At 38.6% G+C, this 12,775-nt stretch overlaps 1 protein-coding gene across 3 annotated transcripts in view; it reads left to right on the top strand.

Annotated features, from left to right (window-relative positions):
- VEPH1 (ventricular zone expressed PH domain containing 1) overlaps positions 1-12,775 on the top strand; it is a 191,430-nt gene that overhangs the window by 174,719 nt on the left and 3,936 nt on the right. The window lies entirely within an intron of this gene.

Below are 12,775 nucleotides of genomic sequence, written 5' to 3'. Positions count from 1 at the left end.
ATTAGATGCAGATAAAGTCATTGGATAAAAATACATTTTTATCCAGTTAGATGCAGATAAAGTCAGAGTAGTGTTAAGGTCCAAAAATGGCTGCAATTGTTGGTATTCTATCATGCTAACTCTGTGCTAAACTTAACATGCATTTTTTTTTTCTCATCAAGTAATTTTCGCAAAGTAACACAGCTACTAAGCAGAACTAGGATTTTAAAATCTAGTTTAATTCCTGAACCTGAAACTTCCATCTCTAGGCCAAATCCAAGTTAAGGACATGGAATATTGGAAATTCCAATCATGATTATTCAAATTTCTTATCATGGAAAGAACAACGAGTGAGCTACCTCCCCGCCGACTTATTCAGCTTAAAGAAGAGCAGGGACTTTGTGTAATCATGTGAGTCATGATTACATGCGGGAAATTGTTACATTAGAAACTCTTTCCAGACTCTCCAATTGCTGATTCAGTTTCTGATAATCAGTTTATAAAAGTCCTGAGTAGATTAGAAAATTACTGAAATAACTCGAGAGTCCTGGGAGACTTGCCTGGTAGTGTTTCTTGCCAATCCCTTTACCCCACACAAACCGGAGGATGGAGCTTGAGCAAGTAGACTTAACAGAACAGCTCTTATTTCTGGAAAACCAAGCAAATATGTTTGTCAGTCACCTCCTGTCCTGGAATAGCTGGTGCATGTTAACAGTAGGCGTTAGTCAGCTGGCCATCCTGGAACACGCCTGGCTTTCCTTCAGACACATTTTTCACAAGGACAAGGGATAACTAGGTCATAACTTCACTTTTGTTCCTTGAGACTTGTGGGATGCCTATGTTCTTACGCCCTACAAAAACAACAACTGCAAAACAGCTCTGACTTTCTCCACAAATCTGAACACTCCCCAGTGTGATTCTCTCTTAGTCATTAGATATTTAGATTCTGCATGTGATTGTCAATAGGAGGTCTCCTTAGGTGATAAAGGAAAATGAAAGATTTTTTTTTTTTCAGACAACCTGCTATCATGATTCCTCTTCAGAACTTATGTCAACATTTGTGCTGTAAGAGCAGGCTGTTATGTACATGGCAAGTAGAGATGGTTTCAAAATTGTATCAGAATAAGAAAAGTCTTTCTGCCTTGACTGTTTTGGCTCAGTGGATAGAGCGTTGGTCTGTGGACTGAAAGGTCCCAAGTTCGATTCTGGTCAAGGGCATATGTAATCCAAGCCTCTCTTGGAACTTTAGATATACATCTATCATGGTCTACTCAACTGCTTGGTTGCGGGCACATCCCCAGTAAGGTGTGTGCAGGAGGCAGCTGATAGATGTTCCTCTCCCATCAGTGTTTCTGACTCTCTATCCCTCTCCCTTCCTCTCTGTAAAAAAATCAATAAAATATATTTTTAAAAAAAAAAGAAAAAGAAAAAAGCCTTTGTAAAGAGATCTGTGGCTATCCTTTGCTGGACACCTTCAGGGTGAGCTAGGTGATCTTCCGTTCCAGATGTCAATGTGAAAAATAGGCTAAGTGACCTCTGAGGACCCAACTGCAGGAGACAAATAGCCTTGTAAGTCCATTCACGTGGATCATTTCCATTTAATATCAGTGTCAATGTTCATTGAACTTTAAAGGTGACAAAAGAAAACCCATTTTGCATTTATGCAATGGCTGGGTTTGTGTTATAATGCCTTCCCTTGTACCACATATCATAAATTGTCATGTTAAGTCTTAAATCACCAAAACCAGTACACTGCATGTATAGGACACTTCCACATCTACATACTGCTAGTGACTTCTGAATATGTATTGATTATGTAAAACCTCAGCCTGTTATTCAAAGAGACTTGAGTTCTTTTATGCCAAAACAAAAACACATTTCTAACCTGAAATAAGTTATTATCCTGGAATCTTCTTCCTTTCCCACTCTTCCCATGGTTGATGCCTCTCTAGGCATTACTCTCTCTCTGTTAAATCTTCCTGCTTTCTCAGAAACTCTGTTGTATTGATTATCATATCTCTCTCTCTCTCTCTCTCTCTCTCTCTCTCTCTCTCTCTCTCTCTCTCTCTCTCTCTCTCTCTCTCTCTCTCTCTCTCTCTCATCAATTCTCCATACCAACTGACTCCTCCCATTGGCTTTTAAACACACTCAACTGGCTTACTCTCTCCTTTCTCTTCACCTGCTGCCTCTCACCTCCTCTTTAAAGCCAAATGAGTTGCCAATGCTCAAACTCTGCACACCCTTGCCTCCTTCTCCTCCTGAGCCATTATGTCTATGGCCATTAAAGTCCTGCAAGTCACCCACACACTGGATATGTTTCAGTCCTTGTGCTACTTGCCTCGTCACAGCATTCAACTCTGTTGACCATTTCTACCTTCTTCAAATATTTTCTTCCTTGAACTTGTGTAATACACTCCTCTGCTCTCCTTCTGACTCTGTAGACACTTCTCAGCCTCTTTTCCAGGCCTCCTTCTCTCTCCAGCTATTCACGGTTAGAGCATTTCCCTCCTCCTCACTCTACACACTATCCTCAGTCAATCCTGCAGATCCTGCAGCTTATTCACCACTTGGATGAGACAACTCCCAACTGTGCATATGCAGTCCAGGCCTCCCTTGAACTCTAGATATACATCTACCAGGGCCTACTCAACTGCTTCAAAGGCACCTCAAACTCGGCTTATTAAATTAAAATTTATGGTTGTCTCACCCTTGTCCTAAAAACCACTTGGTTTTCTTCCAGAATTTCCTATCTCAAGAAACACATCACTTATTCTATTGTGCCAGCCAGCAACCCACTGTTCTCTCCTTCACCCCTTTCCAATCCATCACCAATATTGTGCATTTCTTAATTTCTTTCAACTCTGTCTGCTTCTCTCTATTGCCCTAGAGCAAGATGCATTCACCTCTGACCTAAAATAAAGGCAATAGCCTCCTAACTGAGCTAATCTGGGCCTTAATGATCTCCCTCCCACACTCAGATAGAATGATTTCTTTAAAGCAAAAAGCTGATTGTGCCAGCCCCTACACAAAACCTTACAATAACTCTCCACTGCTCTTATTTTGAAGACCAAACTCCATAAATTGCCCCTCACAACCTCAAATGCAATGGTCTTTCCAAGTCTCATCTTGTCCCATACACTGTTCCTCTCTGCTCTGGTGGGAAGGACCTTCAATCTGTTTCTATACACACCCCACTTCTTCCTGACATCAGGCTTTTGCGCGTGTTGTTTTTCTGCCAAGAGTGCTCTTTCTCCCATCCTCGCCTAGTTAATTAACATAGATTTTAGCTTTTCCATTACAGCTCAAATTCACTGACATGGGAATCCCTCAGTCACCTCCCTAATACCTAGAACCTCATAGTACCTAGGACCTGTTCTCATAACACTTATTAAAGCTGCCATCTCATTCTTTTTAACTTGTGAATGTTTGATGAATATGTATTTCCTCCCAGTAAATAGTAAGTTCTGTGAAGGAAGCTCCCCTCATCCATCCATTCTCAATCCTGGCACAATAAATATTTATCAAATAAGTGAATATCCAAAGTCTATACCTTCTCAGAAATTTTTAGGAAAATTTTTCTTATGCAAATGGTAACAAAATACAAATTCATGAATTCACAGTGATTTACCTTTCAAGATAAATCATATTCATATTTTGACATTCCTGGTATACTTTGTGTGTCAAATGTATTCTTCATATAAACAACATCTTCTTAAATAAGTTATTTTCAAAGATAGTATGACATCATTTTATTTCACGGAAAGTAAGGTATTGTGGGTGTATGCATATAATCAAATACATGCAGAGTATGATGGTGTATATATGTCATACATAAACTTTCCAGTGCAGACATTGTAAAACTTCTATTTATTTCCAAATGGTTTGAGGCCTCAACCACAACAGATAGAACTTGTGTTAAGTAAATCCATAAAAACATTATAGACAATGCCTAGAATGTGGGTGAATGGCTAAGATGTTTTCAACTTGTACAACCCAAACAAAGTGACTCTCCTTATCACAGACCTGGTGCAGGTATGTCAGATCTGTGTTTCCCCATGTAAGGAAAGTATATAATGTAAAGGCAGTGTGGGAAAGCACTCAACATTTAAAACTTTCTAAAATCCTATAGCCAGATTTTGTCCATAATCTCTATCCATGGGATCATATCAATAGGATGGCAATAGGGACCATCATGGGAAATGTATTTGCAGCCTTTTCTTATTCAAAGATCAATTCTGAGATTGAACAACTATTTCCATTCATTTCCACCATTCCTGATCTTTTCCAATGGGCCCCTATCAATCATTACTTGGCATGTGTGTGCCAATCTTCTTTTATATCTTCTCATAAAAGCACAGACGTGGCCAAAATTACTGCTCAGAACTACTGAAAATGTTACTTTCTTGGCAAGTGACTTTAGAATTTTTGTTTCACTGAAGACACAGTAAATAATTCTATAAACACTGATTCTGAGCATTTTTTTCTATAACTCTGTTGACTTAAGCCAAGGATATGCGGATGATGTTATACTACTACCTTATTTAAAAAAAAAAAAAAAAATTCATGCAAAGACCATAAAAACTTTTTTCAAATGTTTTTAAAATATATTTTTATTTATTTCAGAAAGGAAGGGAGAAGGCAGAGATAGAAACATCAATGTTGAGAGAGAGTCATTGATCGGCTGCCTCCTGCATGCCCCCTACTAGAGATTGAGCCCACAACCTGGGCATATGCACTTGACGGGAAATAGCCTACAGGATAAAGCTTAATCTACTGAGCCAAACCTTCTAGGGCAACAATTTTATTCCCATCATTGATTTTGCAGTTTTACTATATTATATCTTATATGGTAGATTACTATGATTTATCATGAGGCTTCCATCATTTCCTAGAAGTTTCTAAGCTCCAGTAAAATCACCAGGGGATCTTATTAAGAAGGGTGATCCCTCCCGCATACCCAAAAATTGTGATTCAGGAGGTTTGGAGTTGTGCCTTGGAATGTGCCTTTTAATAACCCAGCAGTTAATTCCAATGTAGGTGGTCCTCAGAACAGAGTTTGGAACCATTGCTCTACAGATATACAAAATAGTAGTCCTGGGGCTTTTTAGATCAATATTTCAGTGATTGGTAGAGAAGCCAAGAAAGCATATTACATTTTGATAGGCATGAAACGATCGAGAAAGGAAGCCATTCAGTCACATGTATAAGTGCCCTCAGAGGTCTGCTGTCAAATTGAGTTTGTCTGTACTATTTTGGACCCACAGGATCCTGTAGGATGTTACAAAATCTATGCTGGATTATGCCTCCTCATTTATTCACTACTGACAAGATATGGCACTTTAATACACTGCCTGGATATTCATAACAAACATGCCATTCACTGCGATCCTTAGTGATTTCAAAAACCACAGACACTCAGTCTGCTAACTGTGGCTCCCATGACCTCCTCATTTAATAATGTTTCTATCCCTCTTTAAGCATATTCTCTGCAATCATAGTTGGCTTTATTACAACTGGCACATACACACACACACAAATCAGTAAAACCACAGAAGGAAATTAAAGTAAATTTGAGACTCTCAATACATACAAAGAAATTCTCCACAGACTATATAGTAGTTGTAAGTCCCAGAAGCAGGGATTTCAAAGGGGGATGGATAATATTAAGACATATTTTCTCTCCATTTTTATTTTAAAATTATGTATTTGATATTTATAACTTTTCTTTCAGAATAGATCTTCTTTTGAAGATATATTTATTTTTAAAAGTCAGTAAAGAGTATTTAAGAATTCAAATATGATAAATTAGATTCATGACAAGGTCAATTATTTGCAATACTTTCAAGCAAAAGTTGCATAAGCTGGAAAGCATACAGTAGGAGAGATTTTGAGTCTGGAAGTCGGTGTGCAAGGTAAATAGTATTTATGTGGAGATCACCATCTACTGTTATAAGCACAAGCAGGAAATCTGAAGGAAAGGGGAGAAACCACAGGTAGAGTGAAAAACATTCCCAATGCAGCCCAACCCATTATTGGGATGGCTTGAAAATGGAAATCTTGGTGAATAAAAGGATCAATTACTCAAAAGCAGGAGCTCATCTCCTTTTGGGGACCTTGAATTGCCTGTCATACCTAACGTTCAAAGACTGCAGTCCTTGAACCTTGAGAGGGTTCTTGTCTCACGCTGAATTTTCTCACTATGCCTAATGCTTTCATGTATGTTTCATTACATTCTAGATTGGAGGGAGAGAGAGGTGGGTTTTATCCAGGAATCATGAAGATATTGTATTTATAAAAACTAACTATTCATCATTTTAGTAAAAGGATGAGGGTGGTCGTTTTATGTTGATCATGATCATGATCATGATTATAGTAGCAACTTTTTGGTGTTTTTATGTGTCTTTAATGATGATGGTTGAAGTCCACTTGGGGTTACATGGCTTCCACTATAAGGTTAAGGCTGAACTTCAGCCCTTACTCATCACCCTGGCTGTGTGCTCTACAGCAGTGAACAGCCTGCACAGCCATTTATGGTGGCCCCGTTGTTAAACATGACAACTCTGGAGAGGAGGAGGCTAAAGCTCACTGAAGTTAAATAACTTGCACAGCTGTTAGGTAGCAGACTCTGGACTTCTGTAAACTGCAGGCCTCTACCAGAAAAATGTTTTTGGTTCATCTTTATATGACCGATTGTAATGAGGACTAAACATGAATGAAAACAAACCATGTTTCAATAAATTGTAATTGGATAAAGACATTCAGAATTGCAAGAAATCTTAGAACAAGATGGAAACCTTGAACTATTGAATTCTTATACTCTTATGTATTACTACAGAAATGATTATCTTTCATTATGCTACATTACAAAGTTTTAGGTTCCACTTTGCATGATCATGAGGATTGGTCTCCTGATTCTCACTCCTCATCCCTTGCTCTCAAGTCCCACCAGATTCCATTACATAGAATGAGTGATAATTCTCAAAATGCATTTGATACCCCCTCTCTAAGCATTGACCCTTTGCATACGATTTCCCCCCCAAAAAAAAAAATACCCTTCCTTCCTTCATGTTCAAAACTGCTACTTGTCCCTCATAGTTCAGCTCAGTCAACATCATTCCCAGGAGGTTTTTCTGTTCCTACACTCCAGTTTAAAATACATGCCTCTCCCGCTTGTTCTAGTCTCCCTTAGCTCTGGCTTTTGGATACATTTGACCAATGAGGATACCAGCAGAAGATAAGAGAGAGAGAAACACCTGACTAAAATGGCACAGATGGTTGAGCATTGGCTCATGAACCGGAAGGTCATGGGTTCTGGTTCCTGGGCAGGTTATATGCCTGGGTTGTGGGCTTGATCTCTGATTGGGGACCTGCAAGAGGCACCTAATTGATGTTTCTCTCTCCCTCTGCCTTCCTTTCTCTCTAAAACCAATAAAAACATATTTTAAATAAATGAATAAAATAAAAGCACATCCTGGGGGAAGGATTGAAAAATAATAATAATTTTTAAAATAGAAAAGAGAGAAGGAGAAGAATGAGGCCCAGTTTCCTCTCTGCTTGGTCACTGCAGGTTGACTATGTCCTCCACCCACGGCCACAGCTCCTTTCAGGCAGCACCCTCCACCCAGGTCTACCTCTGGGTGCTAAGTGTCCTCTCTCTTTTCCTCTTCAGGCAGTTGACTGTTTATTATGCCTCTTAATAGGTTCTGGGTTCAGAGTAGCATGGTGCTTTTCCTATATATTTCCCACATCTATGTAAATAGTCCCTTTATTAACTCACCCTAATTATCAACATGATGTGCCATCTGTCTCCTGCCAGGATCCTGCATAAAGCATAGCTGATACCATCTGGTAGCTGTGCTGACTGGACCTTCACAGGCCTTGGGCCCCTCCATCCTTGAAAAAAACCAAGGCCCTCCCTCATGGGGCTTCAGAAGAACTTTCATATAAAGCCCAGTATAACCTCCCCATGACCATTTGATACTCAGTCTCTTTCCTGGATCTTCCACTTAGGAATTATGAATCACCCTCATATCCTCAGCCTTCAGCCCATCACTGTGTCCCAACGCAACTGCTTTATGACTTACTTGTGAGTTCATTCATTTGTCTAGCTTTTTTAGGTGTGTGGTTTTTTGTTTTTTTTTCATGTGCTTTCCGTCACATATCCCTCTTGCTACCTCAGTTCTTTTCTGCACTCTTCCTAGAATATTCTTTCTCCCTTCTTCAGCAGGGTCCTGGCTCTCATGTTACCTCCTCACAGCTAGAAGTAGAACTTCCTTTCTCCAAGTGCTATAATGCTTGGCTTTTACTTCTCCAGTGGTATTCACCAGACTCTGTGTTGAGCTGTAGAATTTGTAAAATGCTTTATCTCTCCACAAGATGATAAATTCAAGCTCCTGCAAAGCTGGGCTTTATAACCCCTCAGATCCAAACACAGTGCCTTACAGCTTATCTGTGCCCCAAAATATGCGTAAGATGAGTGGGTGGTTGAGAGATAAATAGATGCCTATTCTTTACTGCTTTACTCCTGTAGTGGGGTTTCTGAGCTTTAAGGTATCTGTTTGACATTATTTCATACTTATTCACCAATCTCATGTTGAGTAAGATTAACACCTTCAAAATTCATCTTTTATCAACATAAATATTTTCAACGCTTGGTGCACAAAAGAAATACAAGTACTGTATAAACATGTGTATTAGCATTCTGAAAGACTTTTATGTTGGGAACATGATAACAGCTAAGGTTCCAATAGCACTAATGAATCCAGTTTAATATTCCATAGTTCTTTCAGCCAACTGATAATTAAGGAAAGGAACAGATCCAGCTTGGTAGAAAATGTCTTAGCCAAATTGTGGTCCTTTAATGAAATAATGTCCTAATTGCTGAAACTGGTTTGGCTCAGTGGTAGAGTGTCGGTCTGCAGACTGAAGGGTCCCAGTTCGATTCTGGTCAAGGGCATGTACATCAGTTGCAGGCATATCCCCGATGGGGGGTATGCAAGAGGCAGCTGGTCAATGTCTCTTTCTCGTCGATGTTCCTAGCTCTCTATCTCTTTCCCTTCCTCACTGTAAAAAATCAATTAAATATATTTTTTAAAAGAAATAATGTGCTAATTGACAAGTGAGAAAATATTTAAATATCCTGTATGCATTACCTGCAAACAAGGTAGTTTTAAACACATACTCATTCCCTAATATTCTCATTCTGCATTGTATTTTTTCAAATACAATGAAATATGAGCATCCTTCAAAAGAATTAGTTCCATGTTTTAGGCATAAAGAGACTGTAATATTATATGAGAATTATTGCTTACAAGGACATGCTATGGGCAATAGACCTATTAAAATGACACATGGTCAGTCATGCATATGCTAGACAAATTGAAAAAAAATTAAGACATGAGATAGCAGCTGGAAAAAATTTGAAGTTTTTTTTTGTTGTTGTTGCTTCTTGAAACTATTTTTAAATTAATCCTACAGCTATAGATAACCTGGCTTTTACAGAATTATCTAAACTAACTGATGCCTAAACTGGAGCCCTCTCATGTAGCTATGTAAAAGTTCCTAAAACCCTTTTCACGGACTTTTAAATCTTTTCTTAGCAGCATTTCTCTATAGTCCTTTTTCCTTTGTTCTCAAGTAAGACTATTATTTTGTCTTGAGTCCTTCACTGTCATTATGGCCATGCGGGTATGTGGGCATGATAACCCACCCTTACTTTGTCTCAGACAACTCCTTCAACTCCTTTGCCAAGTGCTCCTCACAAACTTCTGACACATACTCTTCAAGTAAAACATTTGGGTCTTCCTTGAGGAGAAATAGTTGTAGCTAATCTCCTATGTGCCTAAATATTACCTAAATCAATCATGGTTTCAAATGGGCTCAGGTCCCATGGTTATCTCAAATGCTTCTTTGAGTAAATATGGAAAACTAAGACAGGAAAAAATGTACTGTTAGTAAATGACATTGCCTTAAATCATATTTCCATGAAAACTGTGAAAGAAAGCAATGTGATTACAAATTATGAAGTAAAGTTTTTAATAAAAGTGTCAGGGGGTGAGGGGAGTGCTCTGCCACCTACCTAGTATCCTCTCATACATTTCTTGATTTTGATGTTGATCTCTCGACATTCTTGTTAAGCAGGGGCTATTATTATTTCCTCATTGTTGATCAGAAAACTGTAGTTGAGAAGACTCAAATCTAATTCTTCTGAAATTTTATTTAAAAGTCCTTGAACATTATAGTTAGGTTAGCAATTTTTTTTTTCTAATTTGAAAGCATGGGCATGGTGTTAATTTTTTTAAAAAATCTAGACCTAGCTGGTTTGTCTCAGTTAATAGAGCATCAGCCCACAACCCGAGCTGGGTTTGATTCCAGTCAAGGGCACATGCCCAGGTTGTGGGCTGGATCCCCAGTGTGGCAAGCAGGAGGCAGCCAATCAATGATTCTCTCTCATCAATCATGTTTCTATCTCTCTCCCCCTCTCCCTTTCTTTCTGAAATCAATAAAAAAATATATCTTTTTTAAAATGGTAGCTACTTGGAGAATATCACGCTGAGTTAAATAAGCCAGTCAATGAAAGAGAAACACCACATGACCTCACTCATTTATGGATAATAAAGAATATTATAAACTGATGAACAAAAAGATAGATACAGAGACAGTAAAGCAACAAACAGACTGTCAAATTACAGTGGGGAGGATAGGGAGATATGGGGGAGATAAAAGATCAATCGAAAGACTTATATACATGCATATAAACAAAACCAATGGACAAAAAACTCGGGGGGGGGACATGTATGGGACTGGGGGAGAACAATGGAAAGATATGTACACATATAATACCTTACTAAAAATAAATAAATAAAAATAAAATGGTAAGCTACTTTGGTTTGGATTTTTGTTGTTGCTGGCTTGTTGTTTCCTGTTTTTCTCCTCTTGGATCTGCTCTTGGACCTTTCCTTCCTCTTCCCAGGCAGGCCACTGTGCCCATCATTCTGCCTCCACAGCACCCTGTTAGTAAACACTCATTGAACACACAGCCCAGGCAGACGCTGTGTGAGGCTGCTCCTGCTCTCTGGGAAAGCAGAGCACCTGGAGAAGACCTGTGTCCTAAGTGCTTTGCCTGAGCTAACTTTACCTGTAGTAGGACCTGAAGTAACTGCAGAGAGCCTACACCAAGGAAACTCCTTGTTTATGAAAATTTAAATTTGCAAAGAATATTACTAGCTTCAAGAATGTTCTAAGTCAGATGACTGATTCCTAATAAAACAAAGCAGAACACAAATCATTTTTTTCTTTAAAATTCTTTTAAAGTATTACATTAAGTCTCCTTTTTCTCCCACTGACCTTTCCCCTGACACTCCCACCACCGCCCCCCCTCCCCCCAGCACATGCCCTCAACCCCCTAGTGTCTGTGTCCATTCATTATGCTCATATGCATGCATACAAGTCCTTTGGTTGATCTCTTACCCATCCACCCCATGATATGTATTTTCTGTTTTCAGCCTTAATTTGGGATTGACAATGAGACATCTAATTGACTACTTTTTCAGACAAGGGAAAAAAGCCAAACTCGTCTCATTAGGACTTTGTTTGTGAAAGCTACCTATTTCATTATTCTTACCTTGAAAATGCAGTCAAGATGGACAAATCTTCCCCTGAGATACTTATTGGATCTAAATTAGAAAAGGGAAATGGTAGGGTAGTAAGGATATGGTCAAACAGGCATTGTCCAAATTTCCAAGTGATAGAAAACATGTCATTCCTTTCCAATTGCTGTGAAAATTGAACATAAATCTGTAGAAGTAAATTTTGTCATACTCCCCAGAAATTAGATGCTTTTATATAAATTTAAAAAGTGAATTTAATGTAATTGTTTTTTAAAAAAATAAATTCGTCCTTTCAACATCTAACCTTCTGACATGCTAACTCATCTTCCTAATTCTATGATTATGTGTAATGATAAACACTCTACTTCAATGTCTAATTAATCCGTTCATTCAACAAATATGTATAGGCTTCCTGTTATTTTCCAGGCACTGTGTTGAAGGCCTGATGATACAACAGTGAACAAAGCAGGGGCACTGCCCTCAGGGAGCTTTCAGTTGGATGGGGGGAAAAGGCATTTATCAGCTAAACACTATTAACAATCTACAGATGATGATGCCTGATATAAAAGAATCATGCCAGATGCTATGAGAACATATAACAGGAAAAGCCACTCTGGTCTGGGTTTTGGGAAGGTCTACCAAAGGAAACAACACTGGAGTTGAAACATGCATTATTGGTTGTTAACTAGGCAAAGTGGGAGTATAGAAGGTGAAGAGAGAATATGTGTGTTTCAGAGAGTGGAAATATAATGTTCAAAAGAACTGGGTAAATTTGCCTTTGCAGCTGTTATGGCTTTAGGAAAACATGTCTTTTTGGAGCAGTGTGTTGACTTTTGCTGCCAAATAGCTAAATATATGTGTTTTGTGATTATTTATGAAGTTATATTTCTCAGCGGTTCATGTGAACAGAATATCATGAAACAAAGTAGTTACGAAGCACAGAAAGCAGGCTATCTGGATCAACCTTAGAAACTGGTAACCAGATGCTCTTTTTCTGGACCATATTTCTTTTGAAAAATCTCTCTGAGGTCTTTCAACACTTTCCCATCATCCAAACTGTGCATCCTTTCAGGGACAAAGGGAGAAAGGTTAACCAAATTCATAATTTATTAGCCCACTTTCCAAATATGCTTTACTGGGTTCTGGTTCCCTGGACAATTCTGACTTTTGGTCACTTGCCAAATAAC

This window comes from Pipistrellus kuhlii, unplaced genomic scaffold (assembly GCF_014108245.1).
Source record: "Pipistrellus kuhlii isolate mPipKuh1 unplaced genomic scaffold, mPipKuh1.p scaffold_m20_p_2, whole genome shotgun sequence".
In the NCBI taxonomy this organism is placed as follows: domain Eukaryota; kingdom Metazoa; phylum Chordata; class Mammalia; order Chiroptera; family Vespertilionidae; genus Pipistrellus; species Pipistrellus kuhlii.
The sequence above is the reverse complement of the archived record's forward strand: the minus strand, read 5'-3'. Positions and strand labels throughout refer to the sequence as shown.